This window comes from Jaculus jaculus, chromosome X (assembly GCF_020740685.1).
Source record: "Jaculus jaculus isolate mJacJac1 chromosome X, mJacJac1.mat.Y.cur, whole genome shotgun sequence".
NCBI classification, from domain to species: domain Eukaryota; kingdom Metazoa; phylum Chordata; class Mammalia; order Rodentia; family Dipodidae; genus Jaculus; species Jaculus jaculus.
The window spans coordinates 73676122-73695919 of record NC_059125.1 but is presented as its reverse complement, the minus strand read 5'-3'; the positions used below and the strand labels follow the sequence as shown (position 1 = coordinate 73695919).

The following is a 19798-nucleotide window of genomic DNA, read 5'->3' as shown; positions in this document are numbered from 1 at the left end:
ATATGTATAGATTTCATTCAATAAGTATTAAGAGAGACCTTAAAAAGTATGAAAATTTGGTGTATCTACAGAGCCTTGCTGTGTAGAAGTAAAATATATTTAGACATGCAAAAAGCTAAAAAATAAAAGAGTCAAAAGAACAGAAATCTATAAATGGGCAAGTTATTTAAGACAATGTGGTTGTCTGCCTGCATCACAATGAGTGGTAAAGGCAGGAAGTTCAGAGGAGGACATATGCATTTGAGCCTAAGTGGCCTGGCAAAGTCTTGGAGGAACCAGATGAGAACTGATTTTGAAGTATAAATCGGATTTGGGTTCTTCAAACACTTTTCATCTGTTCTAGAAATGACTATTGTTATCTTCTTATTTATATAGTACAAGGCCCTCAAAGTTTCAAGGATACAGAGCAGTGGAAATAAAGGATTACTAGCTGTAGATCTCATAACCTGTGGTTTCTTGCTGAACAGCTGTTAAGAATTCTGTCATGTCTATTCCCAAATCTCTGCTCTTCATTGATTTTTTTTCTCAGAATACTAATCTATGAAGCACATATTTATTTCTCAGCTAATGTAAAAAGGGCTGGGGAAACATTTGAAATACACCCATGCCTTAGTCAACATGATTAGAAAATGGGAAGCTTCCCTATTCCACAGGAATGTTGGCTCACAAGGAAGCTGGGTAGTGTAAAATGTGTAAAATAGACTACACATGGTCATTTGTTATTTTCATCATTGCTGACAGTACAAAGCTTGCCATTGCTCTTGCATTTTCTAGTCATTCATATTGAATTGCCTCAGCCAGCTGCAAGTCACATCCTTCTTTTCTGTACTGGACTCCAGATGCTGTTTACAAGACTGGAAATATGTGGTGAGCTCTGTACATTGGGGCAGCATCTGCTTTTGGATATTGGCACCAAGAAGACTGAAGTCCTCATATGCTGCTTATCAATGGTGTTCCACACTGTAAAATCTTGGAGATGAATATGTATCTGTTTAGAAGCATCTATGAATCTACTTATTGTGACTATAAACTGACAATAAATTAAAATCCAAGCAGCCACAAGACTGATCCCTTGAAAATGAACACTTTTTTGCTTCTGAATGTCTGGTACTTGGCATGTGAAAATGAAAGCAGGAAACAGTGCTTGCTCTAGTAAATTAAATTCCTTGAGGGGTTTGTGAATTGAGAGATTTAAGCTCAGTGAGTAACAAAGCCTTCTAAATAACTCCAAGCTGTAGCAGGTCAATGTACTTTTGAGAGCTGAGTCTTAGATATAAATATGATGTCAAATTCCCCATAAAATATAAAGGAAGATCTGATTGTACAGGCATGGCACCTTTATATCAATAGAAAATTTAATTATATTTCCTGAAAGAAGTTGATTAATGATGATGTTGCCCTATAGGCTAGCAAGCCCAGCACAACATAAAAACTAATATTTTATTAAATATTTTAGTTTTCATGAAAAATTTTAAGGAAATTGTCAATGTCTAATTGGCTATGTCTATTGTGGTAGAAGGAGAAGCTTGGAGAATGTTCTTTAATTAAAACAATTAATGTTGAATGTGTATTGTCATTAAAATAGATGTAAAAAAATCTATAAATTGTATATGCACTTTCTGGTGACCACTGAATAATTATTTGCTTCTGCACAAAGGGCTTTAATAATCATAAAAAACAATTTTCTTTCTTTGGTCATAATTTGTAAGGTGGTTTTTCTGAATCTAGAAATAAAGTATGATAATGAAAGGTGATCTTAAGTAAAATTAAAAAATCATGAATTAGATCATAATATCTTATTTGGGAAAGAAATATAATTGCATACAAATGATTTTGTTTCTCCCACAACATACCAAAGATGCTTCATATATGTTCTTTTAAATTTATTTGAATTAATACATAAAAACACAAAAATTACATATTAATATCATACCATATATTTTATTGAGACATAAGCTTGCTATGTACTCTCATTTACTGATAAAAACCTGTTGAGGAGAAGCAATGAGCAATAACTTATTGAAATATCATGATTGGCTAAGCTGGGAATAGATTCACAATTAAAATAATTAGAAATAATTAAAATACACTACCTCTTCATTTTTTGACACCAGAAAAGTACCCAAATAAAGTTGCCTACATGTTAATATTATCTTGTGAGACTTTTTTTTCTAAAATATAACAATTAATGTTGGAGTCTACCTAGAGAATCCAAATTGAAAGTGTCACTAGCCATGAAATTTAAAACATTGGAAAATAATAGTGAAAGCAATGCATTATAATCCATAGAATGAAATAGTATTTGTTGAGAATATGCTAATATAAATGAATAACTTAATACAAAAATAATTTAAATGAGGGAAGTTCTCTTCACAGTATAATTTAAAGTAAAATGCTGCCAATAAAATGACCATTGATAAACACCATAGTAATTGGTATCATTAATGTATGATAAAATTAGTAGCAAATCTCCTATTAAAACAATTATTTATATGGATTTATAATAGCTCCCTAGAAGATAAACAGTGAATGTTATGTTTAATTGTTAGTGAAGTTGATCATTTATGGATCATGAACTATGTTTAAGTCCATTTAGTGTGTAGTTGGAAAGTGTTGAGTTTGCATCTCAGAATCGTGTGAGTCAAGTGGTATTATTGCATATACATTAAACATAAGGTAGTTAAGATTGGGAGCTTGAATAACTGACCCAGAGTTCATAGCTAGTGAAGAATCATTGACTTTATAAATCAAGTTTTTTTTTTTTTTTTTTTTTTGAGGTAGAGTCTTGTTCAAGCCCGGGATGACCTGGAATTTACTATGTAGTCTCAGGCTGGCCTTGAACTCACAGCAATCCTCCTATATCTGCCTCCTGAGTGCTGGGATTCAAGATATGCTACCATACCCAGTGACCAAATTTTATCTATAAATCATTGCTGAGTTTTCCACAGTTTCTTATAAACCAAACTTAGTTAAAAATAGTTGGATAATCACTAAGAAAGTGTAAGCCATGTTTGTATTTAATTTTCTTAATATACTAATCATTACAACATTCGAAACTTCAGATTTTTGTGCATTAGTAAGTATATAGATAGTTGACAGTTTTTCTCTTTGTGTCAAGGTATAGCACCTTCTAGAATCCTATCTTTTGGATAATGTAATATGGAATTAAGAAAATAAGATAATTCCTTTCACCAAAACTTATTCCACCAGATTAGTGAGTTGTTCAGTTATCTCTTGTACATTTACATGATAAATGGTCTTTCAGATTAGTTAACATGAGGCTTTCATTTTCATCATGCATCCAAAACTACACATGAACAGGATATTAAAAGAAAACATGGTTTAGTCAATGTGACTATAAGCACTGGCTTGTTTATTTCTGGCTGAAATAATGGCAAACATTCTTAGAAAATCCATATATATATAAAAGAAAATCATTAGGAGGAAAAGACCCAAACACGCAGAAACATTCTTGCAGATAAAAAATGTGACTTTCTTCAGTAGGGTATGGGAGTTCCTTTACTGCTTTGTAGTTTGGCAGCTGTCAACATCTCAAAATATCATCTCACCCAAACTGTTGAAAGAAAGGAACCCTTTGATTTCTCCCTTGGGACTCAAAAACTGAAAATGGAATCTTTGTAGTCCCAGCTCGATCTCAGACAACATCCCCACTTTATTTTCTACTTGGCAGAAACATGTAATTTGTAAGCATTTAATTAAAGAAGTTTTATCATTTTAACTTTATCTCAAAAGAAAAAAAAAAGGGTAAAGAGAATTTGACATGATTTTATCTTTATTACCCATATTAAGAGACTAAATATTATATTTCTTGCATCATTAATAATGCAAATTAGTTTTTGTTTGTATTTCACATAAGACTATAATTAGAAGTAGATATTTAACACTTAGATCATAAAATCAAATCAATACACAATTTTGTTCTCTAGGTAAAGGAAGTTAATGTGAGAAAGATTATAGTCACTGAAATTTTTGTTCATTTCACCATTCTTTTTCTTCACTATCAATGGATTACTTTGTAACTATCAAACAGAAATACTTTATGTGCTTTTTCACCTTGACTCTTTAGCGCTGAAAGTCATAATTAAATATTATACATTGAAAATTAATAAATATAACCAAATACATACAAATATTCATTTGTACTTTTTTGAGGAGGGCTAAAATATTTACTATTTAGTGAATTGCTTTTCAAAAGCTATTGTAACATATTCATAAACTAGGAGGCTAGAGACAATGGAAACTTACTGTTGCAATTATTTATGGATTCTAGAAGTCCAAGATCAAGCAATGTGCAAGCTCATGCTGCCTCTGAAGACAACAGAGCAAGTCTGTCCTGCCTCTTCATAGATTCCAGTTGTTCTCTGTAAAACTCTGGCCTCCTTGTCTTCCTTGATTTGCTCTTACCTTCAACATGGGATACCTGCCTTTACCCCAGTTTCCCTCAGACCCTTCCATCCCCTGTGTTCTGTCCTTCTACATGCATGTCTACTATTTCCTACTGTTTCCTCCCTGCTTCTGCTTCCTCTGAGCCCCATTCTAGGTTCTTTACATGTACTACTGATGTCTGCTACAACACATAAACAAACCAAACTATTTCCTTTTAGTATTTTCATATGAGACAGATAATAGTTTTGGAGAAGGAAGAAATTTATAAAGCAATATATTTTACCTAAAGTAAAATGAGTGGACAGTTCCACATGAGAAAAAGAAAGCTAGAAAATATAGGGGTATAAATAACTTGCAGAATATCTGAGCAAACCACAGAAGATTCATAGAAGATAAATCTTAATAGAGATTTTATATGAATAAATGAGCTATAATTTAACAAATTTGTTGTTGTTGTTTTATCGAAGTAGAGTCTCACTCTATCACTCTAGTCCAGGCTGACTTGGAATTCACTGTGTAGTCTCAGGGTGGCCTTGAACTTACGGTGATCCTCCTACCTCGGCCTCCTGAGTGCTGTGTTTAAAGGCATGCGCCAACATGTCCGGCCTATTAACAAGGTTTTTTTGAGTATGAGGGTGAATGAGTGCCCACAAATGCCTTGGCATGTGTATGGAGGTCAGAAGATAACTTGTAGGTGTTGTTTCTCACCTTCAACTGTACTTTTTTTTTTAATTTTTAAAATTTATTTATTAGAAACAGAGAGAGAGAATAGGTATACCCATGCCTCTAGCCATAGCAAACGAACTCCAGACATGTGTGCCACCATGTTCATCTGGCTTATGTGTGACCTGGAGAATTGAGTCAGGGTCCTTGGGCTTTGCAGGCATGTACCTTAACCATTAAGTCATCTCTCCAGCCCTTCAACAATTTTTGTCAGAATCCTTTGTTGTCCCCTGCTGCCTGAATCAGGCAAGCTGGCTCAGGAGTTTCCTGAAGGTTTTATATCATTTCTTCTATACATTTATGACTTGAGATATACAGAGGTTTTTACTTACATATTGACTAAAATTATGTAAAGTTAAAGTCATATATGTTTAACATGTATAAGGTGAACAATAAGTACCATAATTTATATACAATACATTGCATCTGGGACTTTAACACAGTAAATAAAATTTTGACATTTCTTTTTACTCTAGTGAACACCGTTAAAAAAATCAACATGCAGAGAGTCCTTCCAGTTCAAACCTGCTCTGTATCTGCTTGACATGACTAAAACCAATGAGATGCATTCATGTAGCAAGTACTATGGTTTAGTCTCTAACACTATCCCCTAAACTTGTAAGAAATTTAAATCTATTCTTTGATTTTTGTTAATCTATGAAGACCTTATAAACACAGAACCACATAATTCTAATTATCTTAATGAGGCACAGGCTCTAAACTTTGCTTCAAAATTCATGCTAACTTAATATTTAAATGACTTATATGCACATATGCTACTAATTATTACTAACTTTGTGGTATATTAAATGTTTTGTTGGAGAAAAATTAGAGCCTGAGTGAGTTAAATGCTTTCCAAATAAACACATAAATTTTGACAACCTTTTCCACAAAAAAATGAAAATTCTGAACACTCTTTTCCTTTTGGTTTGATTTATATATCAAATGTGTTATTGAATTATCTGATCTTCTGATAGTGTCAGCAAACAATGTATAATGAGCATGTTTCTTATACTCCTAAATAGAATGTTATTCTGACAATAGGTAGGGATCAATTTCAAATGTATCACTGTCAGTAAGATTTTTGAATAAGCCATTATTTTCTGGGATATAGCTCTGCCTGTTGCCCTGCCTTATACTAGGACGGCTCTAAAATTGGTTAAAACTTTACTTATTTGATGTTTTGTTTAGTATGTTAACTTTCCCCCTAAAGTTTACTTTAATCTTGAAACGGTTACAACTCAGAATTAAGTACTTACGCACATTGTAAATTGGTTAAGAAAAGTATAGTTATCTTAAATAAAGGAATAGGCCTCAATGAAAAGTCAAATGTCCTTTTGTTTCACTTAATAATCCAAAGTTGCAAAATAACTGAATATCCAAAGTTTAAAATTAACACTCATTAATCTTATTTCAAAATTGGTGTAACTAGTTTTCCAGATGTCCAAGAAGGAATACATATTAGTTAGGGTTTTCTAGAGGAACAAAACTGATAAAATGAATTGTATTAAAAAGGAATTTATTGTTTTAGTTTATGCAGTCTAACAATAGCAGACTACAGGTCTGAGAGTCAAGGAACCTGGTAGCTGCTCAGTCCATGAGGCTGGATGCCTCAGCAGTCCCAATCCGGCACTGAAGGCCTGGAGGTGGCCAGGAGAGATGCTTCTCTTCAGACCACACTGGTCTTCAGTCCACACTGGAGAGCAGCAAGCAGCACCTGGAGCAGCCAGGTGGGAGGGGAGGAGAATCCTTTTCTTCCCAGAGTTTCTTTTGATAAAGCCTCCCCTCTGAAAGGAGCCACCCACTCAGAGCTCACCCTTGGGGAAGGATTCCTCCTTTAGTTAATCCTTCCTGGAAGCAACCTCAGAGACCCACTTATGAGGAATATCTGTGGATTCCTAAACAGATCAAGTTGAAACAAACTTAACCATCACAGAATGCTTACAGGCAAAACAAAGGCAGATTAATAAATCTTTGTAATAACTTATTAGTTGATTACTGGTATAGTGAGTCCTCTACTTCATACCCTTGATTCATATTTTGATAAAATACTCTCTAATTTTCAAATGAAGATGGTATGAAATAAGATGGACTATGAGATCAGTTACAAAGTTGCTTAATAGTAAAATGGAAAAAGCCTTGCCAGATGAGAGCTATAGATTACTTGTCCCACTAGCATTTTAGGCATATATCTTTCATTCTGTATTATTATATTTACATTGTTATTTTGATATGCATTTAAATATTCCTTTGATAGAGGTCCAACTACATGTATACTTCTGCTTACTGAGTTAAATTATGCAAATACATTAATTCCTATGGACAGATAATGTAAAACACCATAATTTCAAATGGCAACATCACTGTCATAGAAAAAAAAATTACTGAGGGCTAAACATGAGGCAATCTGTAATCTCAGGTATTTTACAACTGGCTTGCATAATTATGAACCTTATTCAATCTTTTCTTCTCAATTGTGGTTTTAGGAATACTCCTCTCCACTATGAGCCCTCTTATTTGATATACTTGTAACATTTATGTCTTTCAGACTCCAGCAGTTCCAAGTTAAACTACAGATCAAACATGGTTTTTATGCTATCCTGCTCTGAGGATCATATGCCAAATTTTTGCCTCTAGACAATACCGTAAGATATTTTTTCACCTCCAAGGATAAGTAGAAGCAATGTACATATGTTAGCAAGAAACAGTTACAAGTTTGAAATATTTGTCCTCTTCTGTTTAAGAATAAAGAGTAAAATTCTCTGAGAAAGTAATGAGACAGGTATAGGTCAATGCTGGGACAAAGAAAAGTAAGCTTCCTAGCCTTATCCCATATCCAGTTACCAATTAAAAGTGAAGAACTCAGGATATGTGTCTTCTGCTGCTCTTCCCTGCTTATCCAATAGAAGATACACCTTAAAAACATGAATCATACAAAACAAGTCCATGGACAATGGACTGAGCTATATCTTATGTAAGGAAGAAGATTCTTAAGACATACCAGAATCATTATCAGTACAAATTCACCTGACCAAAGGCAATCCAAGAAATAAAAATAAAAGCTTGCACTTTTCTTTGTTCAAGAAGAAGCCTGTGTTCTCCCTCAGTCAATACTGTCTCTTTTCTTATTGAACTGAAGTTGGCTAAAGTTCAAGGTTTCTTTCAAAGTTTTGGTTATATATTCAGAATATTTTCCTCAGTAATACTATAATAGGAGATAGGGAATGGGGCAAAAAAGTCCTGTCTCCAGTATCACCTTTGTCTCAGAGGACAACTATGTAAACATTTGTTTCATTGAGGGTGGCAACTATCCCCTAAAATACAGAACATTTAGTAGGCCCAAGCCACAGTTAGTTTGTTTTATTTGAGATATGATCTTTCCGTGTAGCTGAGGGCAGCCTTGAGCTCATGATTCACCTATCTCAGCTTTCTGAGTTCTTAGACTATATCCAAGTGCCATTAAGTTTACATCTAAGTTTGGTTTGTTAGACAGCTCTGAGTTACTGCAGTAACTGATAGTCAGTGTCTTAAGGTTACATACATGAAAATATATCTGCATACCTGTTATTTTGCTCTTTCTTTGTGGAGGAGTAGGTGAGTTCTAGGCAATTGTATTCAGTCATGCTAAATATCTCCCATATATGCTTTCATTTACCACTTCTCTCTCTGTTTATACTTGGGTTCTTTCTATGTGTAAAATATTATGAATAGGGCTGCAATGAACACAAAAGTGCAAATGGCTTCTGCACATACTGATTTCATTTTCTTTGCATGTACTATTTTCCATAGTGTCTGCGATTCTACCTTAAAAATACAATTGTATGTACCTTAAACATGGTATAAGATCATATATTGCAAAAAATACAAAGAAAATTTTACAGATAAAAGACATGTTTAGTAGCTTATTTGGGGTGATTATGCCATAGGTATCATGGATATTTTTCCAAATTGACCATGATTTATATATTAAATATGCATAAATTTTGCATATATAAACTACACCACTGCAAGGCCCAAAACACCAGAAAATTATTATATATGTGCATGGTAATATCACACATTGCTAAATTAAATAGAGAATAAGTTATGACTTATATTAAAGTTTAAGAAGAAAACTAAAGTTAATTATAGGGGAAATTTCCTTTGAAATGTATACTGACTGCTCATTTTATTTTAATTTTTTTTCAAAATACTGAAGTTTATCAATGTTGAAATCCAATCACATTATTTTCTACTATTCTGTCTACCAATTAGCTATCTATCTATGTATCTATCTTACATTTATCTATCTATTCTCTATTATCTATATTCATCTAACAATCTTTCAACCTATCCATCTATATGTCTATTACTTATCATTTATTTTTAACAGTGACAGACATAAGTAGCAATTAAACATGTAAATACTTTTTTAATATATTTTTAAATTTTTTTGTTTTATGTTCATTTATTTGTTTGAAAATGACAGACAGAGAAAGAGGCCGAGAGAGAGTGTGAGAGAGAATGGGCACACCAGGGCTTCCAGCCACTGCAAAGGAACTCCAGACGCATGTGCCCCCTTGTGCATCTGGCTAACGTGGGTCCTGGGGAATCGAGCCTTGAACCGGGGTCCAAAAACAAAATAACCTCTCCTTATGTATTTTACACCAAGTAGTGGAGGAAGATTTTAAACAATATGAAAAAGATATACATTTTAGAATCATTTGTATGTCTACTATTATCATTGTACCTGACATTTCTTAAAGTAGTCTTTATTTATAAACAGTAAAATAATGAAATAGTTGGAATGATTTCATAAACCTATGACATAAAATGCTACTATAAATATTACAAGTACATAAAGATTCACTTTCATTCTTATTTAATAACAAAAGAAAAAAATCTCTGACCAACCCTAAGAGGTTTTAAAGTTTGATTTTCTTGACAATGATGGTGCTTTCTTAGTTTTCGTAATGTATCTTCAGAATTAAAATACCAAACCTCCATGAAATACAGAAAAAATGGAGGGTCCTTATGGTATCAATGGCATAAAGAGTTCTTACAGAAAATATGCAAACATTAAATATTGTTATTTAAACCACTGATGGTTTCTCACATTGCCAGTTGAATATAATGTGTTTTGTTCAACTCTTCTCCCATCTCATTTTGAAAGTCATTTTGTATGATTAAAATAACAGGTTCATTTATGTTACACACTTCTAAATCAAATTTTGACAGAATTATTTGAAAGTAGAGCAGAATCATGAATTCTTTTATAAGGTTTTTAATAGCTGCTTTTCCTAAAATCACCATGTCACAATTAGCCAAAAGAAAGTAGACATAAAACAGAAAAAAAAATCTATGACAGTGACATGAGTCATAAACTTGGAAAAATGTCACACCTAGAAGATAATGTCTTTTTGAAATTATTAACACAATTCTGAAAATATCTTTCATAGAGATTTGTCTCCTAGCTGCTCAGACATTACATACTCTTGCTATCTTCCTTTATAATTAGATTCACAAGGCAATCTAGTCATTGTGGTCAGTTTAGTAAAAGAACAAAACAAAACAAATAAAAAATTTCAACATATATTGTTAGAGTGGTATGTGTCTTAATATTGGTATCAACATTAATAAGTGATTTACCTATTGAAAGAAACATAATCCTTTCTCAGTGTTACAGAATCAAGCAATCATATGTAAGGAAACAACTCATTTCTTTAAAAAAGAGTATTTTATTTATTTATTTTCCAGAGGAGAGAGAGATAATGGGCACACCAGGGCCTCCAGCCACTGCAAATGAACTCCAGATGTATGTGCCACTTTTTGCATCTGGATTTAAGAAGGTACTAGGGTATCAAACCTGTGTTATTAAGCTTTTCAGGCAAGAGTCTTAACCATGGAGCCATCTTTCCAGCCCAATCAATATGGGTAAATGAACTCCAGATGCATGTGCCATTTTGTGCAACTGGCTTTACGTGGGAACTGGGGAATCAAATAATTTCTTGAATTATAACTTTGTACATGAAAGTGAGAAAATCACAAAACTTAAAATTTTGTAGTTTGTAGTATGAAAAATAGACTTTGTTGTGTATTTCCTTCTAAAATAAACTTTTCCTCATGGGGGCAGGAAGCAGATTCACAAGACTCAGGCATTGCAGGAAACTCAAGAGACATGAGAAATTCAAGAAAGAAGTCTCATGAGGGCTTTTCTGATGTTATATATGAGCAGAAAACAATTACTTGGGCAAAAAAGATTCTTCAGTGGAACTGCCTAGATGTTGCAGGAAATGGCAATGCTACAGATTTCATGAATCATCGCCAATGATGAGTTGGATTTTCTCAGATGCAGCTGCCTATGAGTAGCCCATGTTCTTGTCAGTAAACTCTCAGGCATGTTACTTAAAATAATCAAAATGAGCTCATTTGTTCACCTAGCTATCCATTGTGAGAAGCATTTCTTTGATATTTCATTTATGCCTATATGGAGTGAACAGAATTTTTTTTTCTTTTTTTTTTTCAATGTTTCCCCTGACAGGTTACAAGAAAAACACTAAGTTTGCCTGGGTTTTAAAGGGTTTTTCCTTTGCCCCACTTGAATGGCCAATAAAGACATAAGTCCAATTGGCAAAGTGAAAGGGGGCACCAGAAATTTTTTTAATATCATTAAGCAAACTTAATTTGGGTATGTCTTTCATTTTTATTTAAATTTTATAGTAATTCATACTAAGTACTTTTCAAAAGCATATATTTATATATATTGGATACTAAAAAGGATAGTATTCACCATTTGTTGCACTCAGTCAAAAATATATAGAATATTTTCTTTTCTTTTTTTAAAATTTTTTATTTTATTTTATTTACTTGAGAGCGACAGACACAGAGAGAAAGACAGATAGAGGGAGAGAGAGAGAATGGGCGCGCCAGGGCTTCCAGCCTCTGCAAACGAACTCCAGACGCGTGCGCCCCCTTGTGCATCTGGCTAATGTGGGACCTGGGGAACCGAGCCTCGAACCGGGGTCCTTAGGCTTCACAGGCAAGCGCTTAACTGCTAAGCCATCTCTCCAGCCCTAGAATATTTTCAAACCAAAACAGTCCATAGATTGATTTATTTTACACCAAAGATGTGCCCTTCCATGTAATAGGCATTGAATTTACACAAATAAATGTGCAAAATACTTTCCCAATGTGAACTTTCACTTTGATTTGTTGACTTTGTGGTCTATATATCAGAATGTTTTAAGCTTCATGCAGTAAGTTACTAGAAATGTTGTCTCACACTCAGCTCCTGAATCATCAGAACTTGTTTGTTAACATGATCCCCAGGTGATTCATGTGAACATACAAATTTGAGAAACACTAAATAAATGCATTGTACCAATGTTATTTAGCAGATGGTAAAGGTCTACGAATTTACTGGCTCACAGCAAAATAGAAATGTACTGTATAATGCTTTAACCGTGTTGGTATATTCAAACTGAATTGTTTAGGTTTGAATTCTGCATATTTTTCCTTTTGAACTATGACTGATTGGGAATAACAAAGAAGTTCCAGAATCACCTTGCAAACCATACTAGATCACTTGATTATCTGATATCTAAAACAAGTAAAAATCTCATTCATACAATAGAATATTATTTTCATGAAGCTGGTTACAATTTTGGTTCAAAAATATTATTGAAAGTCATTTAGTATGTAAGGAAAGAAACATTTTTCAAAACCATTTTGTGGTAGACTCTTGCTGAAAGTTTATGAGAAATGCAGATTTCAAAATCAAGATCCAATTTTGATAAGAACTCCTATTTTGTTCAAAAACTTCGTAACTACAAAGTAAAAATAGAAACTATTTTCCTTGTGAGTGGAAAGAATCTAATTACCAAGTTGCTGTCAGTATAGCTTCCTGATCTGCTTGAGTGGAGAGGAGTTAAATGAATTCTAATAGACAAGAGCTCAAACTTAGCATGAGTCATTTCAGTAGTAGGCTATGAAAAGAGTTCACAGGTAAGGTAATGTGCCAAAATTAAAATGAAGTTTCAATATAGCAATTAACAAATTAGACCCTATGATAACAATGAGATTATAATTAATTAAGTAATTAAGGCATATAAAAATATCATATATACAATTTAAATTTAAAATTGTATATGAAATAATACACACAGAAGGAGCTTGGATTGGAACACTTAAAGGAACATTTCTGTAATGAGGCAACATTTGAGATACAACAGAAGAGTAATTGAAGTGAGCCAGATTAAGAAGTTAGAAAGATGATTTCGACAATGAACATAGCATTTGCTAAGATGCTAGGGTAAAAAGGCACTTCCATGAAGAAAGACTCAGTGCCTCTGGAAAAGAGTAAATAAGAGGGTGTGTAAGGAAATAAGGTGTTGAAGACTGGCTAGGTCATGAATATCTTGGAAGCTATTGTCAGTTACTATTATGAATGCTATTCAAAATTTACTGGGATGATACTGAATGGATTCAAGCACAATCCCTTCAAATATTTAATTTGACAGACATTGCTCCTCCTAGTACCCTTGTCCTGGTAGGTCCCATTGTGCCTTGCTTGGGGAGTCCTGGTCCCTGTGCTAGTTGTGGAATCAGTGCTTTTGCTCTGGTATCCTGTCTGGCCACTTGATACCAACATCCTTGTTTACCTGAATCAGAGGGTGAATGGACCAAAGGACAAAATTTGCTTCATTCTCAATGAAATAAAGAGTCTTCCTAAAATGGGTAGACAACAACACAAATAAAAGTCAGTGAAAGTCAGAAAACTAAGAAATCTCTACCAAGGATACCCAGTCCTATAATGGAAATTAATTTCCAAAATGAAAGCACAACAGCCAATGAGACCCTGATTAAAAATAAACAAATAAATAAAATCGCTGAACTAGAAGCAAACTATCAAAGAATTAACTGTCATATCAATGAAATTGAACAGAATTGTCTCCTAGACCTTTCAGCTTTTAACAATAGGCTTAACTTGATTGAAGAGAATGTTAGAACCCTCCAAAGAAATATGAATAAATTGAAGGTAAGTCAAGAAATGGAAGATACCAACAACTAGTTGATTAAACTTAATGAAGACTTGTTCAAATACAAGAATAAACTACAGAAATGATCAAGAAAATAAGAACATGAGTTGAAATTGTACCTCAAAGTACAGATAGACACAATGCAAAATAACCCATCAGAAAACAAAAATCAAATAGAAATTATAAAAAACCTCTCTAGAACCCCTCACCAACAGAATTACTCATGTGGAAGAAATAACCTCTGACATGGAAGATAACACAGAATGTATTGATCAGGAGGCCAAAAACTTTTCTAAGTTGAAACAATCAAGTGAACAGAATATGAGGGAACAGTGGGACTCCTAAAACAACCAAAAATCTGGTACATGGGTATACCAGAAGGAGAGGAAATCCAGGCTAGAGGCATAGAGAACATATTCAACAAAATTATTGAAGAAAAATTTCCAAATCTCACAAAACAGGCCCATCCAGCTATAAGAAGGCCACAGAAGTCCAAAGAGACAGGACCAAATTAGAAACTCTCAAGGACACATCATAGTTATAACTGTTAACAATGGGGAGAGAGAGAGAGAAAGAGAATTTTAAAATCAGCAAGAAAGAAACAATTCACAACATATAAAGGCAGTCCCATCAGAATTATATCAGATTTCTCAACTGGAAACCCTGAAAGCCAGAAAGGCCTGGAATGGAAAACTTCAAAGTCTGAAAAACTATGGCTTCCAATCCAAGCTACATTATACAGCAAAAGTATCCCTCATAATAGATGGTGAAAGAAAAACTTTTCATGAACAAAGTCAAATCTATGCTTATATGAACACAAAGCCAAACATACAGAGAATACTTGAGGGAATATTACACCCATAACAGTCAAACAACCAATCTTAAGAGCCAATAAGAAGATCACAATAACCAAAATAGTACAAAACACAAGAAAGCATCAATACCTAATAAAGCACCTCATCATGGCAGGGATTAATTCAAACCTTACAATATTGACCTTGAATATTAATGGTATTATCTCATCCATTAGAAGACACAGGTTATCAGGGTGAATCAAAAAACTTGACCCTTCTATCTTCTCTCTTCAACAAGCCCACTTAACTACTAAAGATAGCTACTTCCCCAGGGTAAAAGGATAGAAAATGATATTCCAAGAAAAAAAAATAAAAACAAAGCTGGCATTGCTATATTAATATCTGATAGAAAAAACTTAGAACAAAAAATAATCAAAATGACAAAGAAAGCCCTCTCTTACTCATCAAGGAAATGATCCAACATGAGCACATCACAATCATAAATATATATGTACCAAACACAGTTGCACTACAGTTTATAAAACAGAATCTACTTGACAATAAAACAGACATAAACACCAACACCATCATAGTTGGAGACTTCAAAACTCCACTATCATCAATAGAGAGATCATTAAAGTAGAAAATCAGCAGGGAAATAATAGAGCTCAACAGAATCATAGACCAACTAGACCTAATGGACATATATAGAACTTTCTACCCCAACTCTACAGAATATACATTCTTTTCAGCAGCCCAAGGAACCTTATCCAAAATTGACCATATATTAGGTCATAAAGTGTGCCTTCAGAATGTCAGAAAAACTGAAGTAACTTCCTGCATCATGTCAAATCACAATGCCTTAAAGTTAGAAACTAACAAGCAGAGACACATCAAGAACTCCACCAGCTCCTGTAGACTAAACAAAAAACTTTTAAACAATGAGTGGGTGGTGAAAAAAGTCAAAATAGAAATTGTACATTCATAGTATTGAATGATAATGAAAACACAACCTACCAAAACTCATGATACACAATCTAGACAGTCATAAGGAGAAAATTCATAGCCATAAATGCCTTCATTATACAGACTGAGAGATTCCAAATCAATAACCTCACTAGCCACCTAAAATCACTGGAAAAACAAGAAGAATCCAACTCAAAGAGCACCAGATGGAAAGAAATAATCAAGATTAGAGCAGAAATTAATGAATTGGAAACTAAGAAAAGAAGTAAAAAAAAAAAATGTAATGAAGGGCTGATTCTTTGAAAATATAAACAAGATTGCCAAACCCCTGGCCACATTGATCAAGAAAAATAAGGAGAAGTCTCAAATTCATAAAATCAGAAATTAAAAAGGAGAGATCACAACAGAAATCAGTGAAATTGGAAAAATCATCAGGGCATACTTCCAAAACCTCTACTCCACAAAATTAATTAACCTGGAAGAAATAGATGAACTCCTAGGCACATCCCACCTACCAAACTAAACTAAGAGGAGACTAATCACCTAAAAAAAATCTATCACAACCATAGAGATTGAAAAAGTAATCAAAAACCTTCCCAGAAAGAAAAGTCCAGGACCAGATGGCTTCTCAGATGAATTCTATCAACCCATAGAAGAACTGAAACCAATTTTTGTCAAACTGTTTAGTATCAATGGAGGCTATGGAATCCTCCCTGACTCCTTTTATGAAGCTAACATCACTCTAATGCCAAAACCAAACAGAGATGCAAAAAGGAAAAAAAAAATAGGCCTATATACCTAATGAACTTAAATGCAATGATCCTGAACAAAATCCTTACAAACCAAATTTAACAGTACATTGAAAACATTATTCACCTTGATCAAGTAGGCTTCATCCCAGGGATGCAGGGAGGGTTTACCATATGTAAATCAGTCAACATACACCACATAAGTAAACTGAACACTAAGAACCACATGATCATCTGAATTGATGCAGAGAAGGCCTTTGATAAAATACAGCGCCACTGTAACACTGGAAAGAATAGGCATGCAGGGTTTATATATCAACACAATAAAGGCTATATATAAAGCTCCTAAAGCCCAAATAATACTTAATGGGGAAAATTTAAGGATTATCCACTGAGACCAGAAACAACATAGGGGGGCCCACTCTCACTACTGCTCTTCAACATAGTACTGGAAGTACTAGCCTAAGCAATAAGACAGGAGAAAGAAATAAAAGAGATTTAAATTGGAAAAGAAGAAGTCAAGTTAACCCTATTTGCAGATGATGTGATCATATATAAAAGTGACCCATAAGTCTCCATTTCAAATTTTCTAAAAGTGATAAAGTCCTTCAGAAAAGTGGCAAGATAAAATCTGTGCACAAAAATCAGTATCTTTTCTGTATGAAAAGGACAAATATTCAGAGAAAGAAATCAGTGAGGCTGTCCCACTTTCAATAGCAACAACAACAACAACAAAAATCTTGAAATAACACTAACCAAGGATGTGAAAGACCAATATAATGAAAACATTAAAAAAAAAAAACCTCAAGATAGAAATAGAGGAATACTTGAGAAGATGCAAAAACCTCTCATGCTCCTGGATAGATAGAATTAATATTGTCAAAAGGGAAATTTTATCAAAGGCTGAACATACATATATAATGTGGTGCCAATAAACAGCCAGCATCAATCTTCACAGGAAATGAAAAAATAATCTGAAACTTCACATGGAATGGCAGAAGGTCTCAGATTTCCTATCATATCCTCATCAAAACAAACAAACAAACCAACAAACAAACAAAATCTTTGGTGACATCACCATATGTGATCAAAAACTGTATTAAAAAGCTATAGTGACAAAAACAGCATGGTACTGGAATAAAAACAGAATCATAGACCAATGGAAGAGAATTTAAGAGCTAGACCGTAGGTCAAGTAACTACAGCAGCTTAATCTTTGACAAAGGTGCCAATAATGTAGACTGGAAAAAAGACAGCATCTTCAACAAATGGTGGTGGGTAAATTGGGTGACCAAATGCAGAAAAATGAAATTAGACCCACTCATTTTGCCATGCACAAAAATCAAGTCCAAATGGATTACAGACCTCACTATAAGACCTGAAACACTATTTGTTGCAGTCCAGTTCATATTGCTGGTAGAAATCATCCAACCAAGAGGAACTTCTGGGAAAAAGAGATTTATTATGGCTTATAGGCTCAACAGGAAGCTCCACAATGGCAAGGGGAAACGATCGTATAAGCAGAGAGGGTGGACATCACTCCCTGGCCAACATAAGGTAGACAATAGCAACAGGACAGTGTGCTAAACACTGGCATGGGGAAACTGGCTATAACACCCATAAGCCCACCACCAACAATACACTCCTTCCAGGAGGCATTAATTCTCAAATCTCCAAATCTGGGAACAAAACATTCTGAACACCTACTTTTATGGGGGACAACTGAATCAAACCACCATATTCCACCCCTGGCCACTATAAACTGATAATCATAGATGATGTAAAATACAATACATTCATTTAACTTTAAAAGTCTCATAGTTTTTGTCAATTCCAGTGATGTTCATACATCCCCATAGTCCAAGATCTTTTATTTGAGCCATAATACCAAAAAATAACCTCAAAAAACCCAGAATGGCACAGAATAAATATTCACACTGCAAAAGATTGCATTGGGCATAGCAAAGAAAACACTCAACCAATATAAGATTTAAAACAACCAGGGAAAACATTAAACTCAAATTCTAAGTCCAACAAATCTAGTCAGTGACAAGTCTCCAACTCTGATAATTCTAACCAGCAACAAGTCTCTGGCATTCCAATTCAACCCCTCCAGCTAGGCTATTCACAGTCCTGGAAAACTTCACCGGTGCCAGCAGCTTTCCTTAGCTGCCATCTCATGGTCCTGGCATTTCCACTGGGTATCCACTGCAATCCACAGTTCATCCTCATGGTTCCATGGGTTCTCCATGCAGGCATCTAGCAAACCTGCTTTACACTGCTCTTGGCCATTTCCAAAACACAAGACTGTGTTGCAAACTCAATGACCCTCTCTTTCATGCATTTTTTATACTCCACACTACCAGGTAGGGTGCCAGTTTGTTAATCCAGGGGGTAATAAAGCAGACTTTGAAGAACAGGACACTCATTGATCACTCAGGCCCTTTTAAAAGAATTGACATTCTTCCTGTTGCCCCAACACAGGTCAGCTAGCCCAGTCTCAAAGGTTGTAATCTCTCAGTTGCAGCTGAACGGGCAACAGTTCACCCAAAGATTTTTCTTTCTGTGCCATATCCCCCTGCTCACACCAGTTCATTTCTAAGCAAAGCAACCCTGCAAAACTTCTCAGGACATAGGCATAAGCACAAGCTTCTCACACAAACTGCTAGCCCAGTCCAAGCAAAGCTCTTTCTCACCCTCATAAACCAAACCTCACAGTCCATAGTTCTTACTGCATCCAAGTCTTGCAGCTCCGACCAGAACAGATCATCAAGCAGTACTTACAGAACTGTAAGGCATCTCTTAGGCCAAGATTTCAAATCCTCCCAGATTCCTCTTGAAAATAAGCTCCAAAAGGCCAAAGCCACACAGTCAGGTGTCTAGCAGTAATACCACTATTTGGTACCACTTTACTGTTGCAGTCCAGTTAACATTGCTGGTAGAAATCACCCAACCACGAGCAGCTTCTGGGAAAAAGAGATTTATTTTGGCTTATAGGCTCAAGGGGAAGCTCCACAATGGCAGGGGAAAATGATGGCATGATCAGAGGGTGGACATCACCCCTTGGCCAACACAAGGTGGACAATAGCAACAGGAGAATTTGCCAAACCCCTGCATGGGGAAACTGGCTATAACACCCATAA

At 34.5% G+C, this 19798-nt stretch overlaps 1 long non-coding RNA gene and 1 other non-coding gene across 2 annotated transcripts in view; one reads left to right on the top strand and one right to left on the bottom strand.

Annotated features, from left to right (window-relative positions):
- Positions 1-8436, top strand: part of LOC123456699 — an 85582-nt gene extending 77146 nt beyond the window's left edge. The window contains exon 4 of the long non-coding RNA XR_006634626.1: positions 7679-8436. This is a non-coding gene — a long non-coding RNA (uncharacterized LOC123456699). The remainder of the gene's footprint in view (positions 1-7678) is intronic.
- A 3196-nt stretch (positions 8437-11632) lies between these two features.
- LOC123456975 lies at positions 11633-11758 on the bottom strand. Its single transcript, XR_006634831.1, has one exon. It is a non-coding gene; the product is annotated as a small nucleolar RNA SNORA27 (small nucleolar RNA).
- Between the last annotated feature and the right edge of the window lie 8040 nt (positions 11759-19798).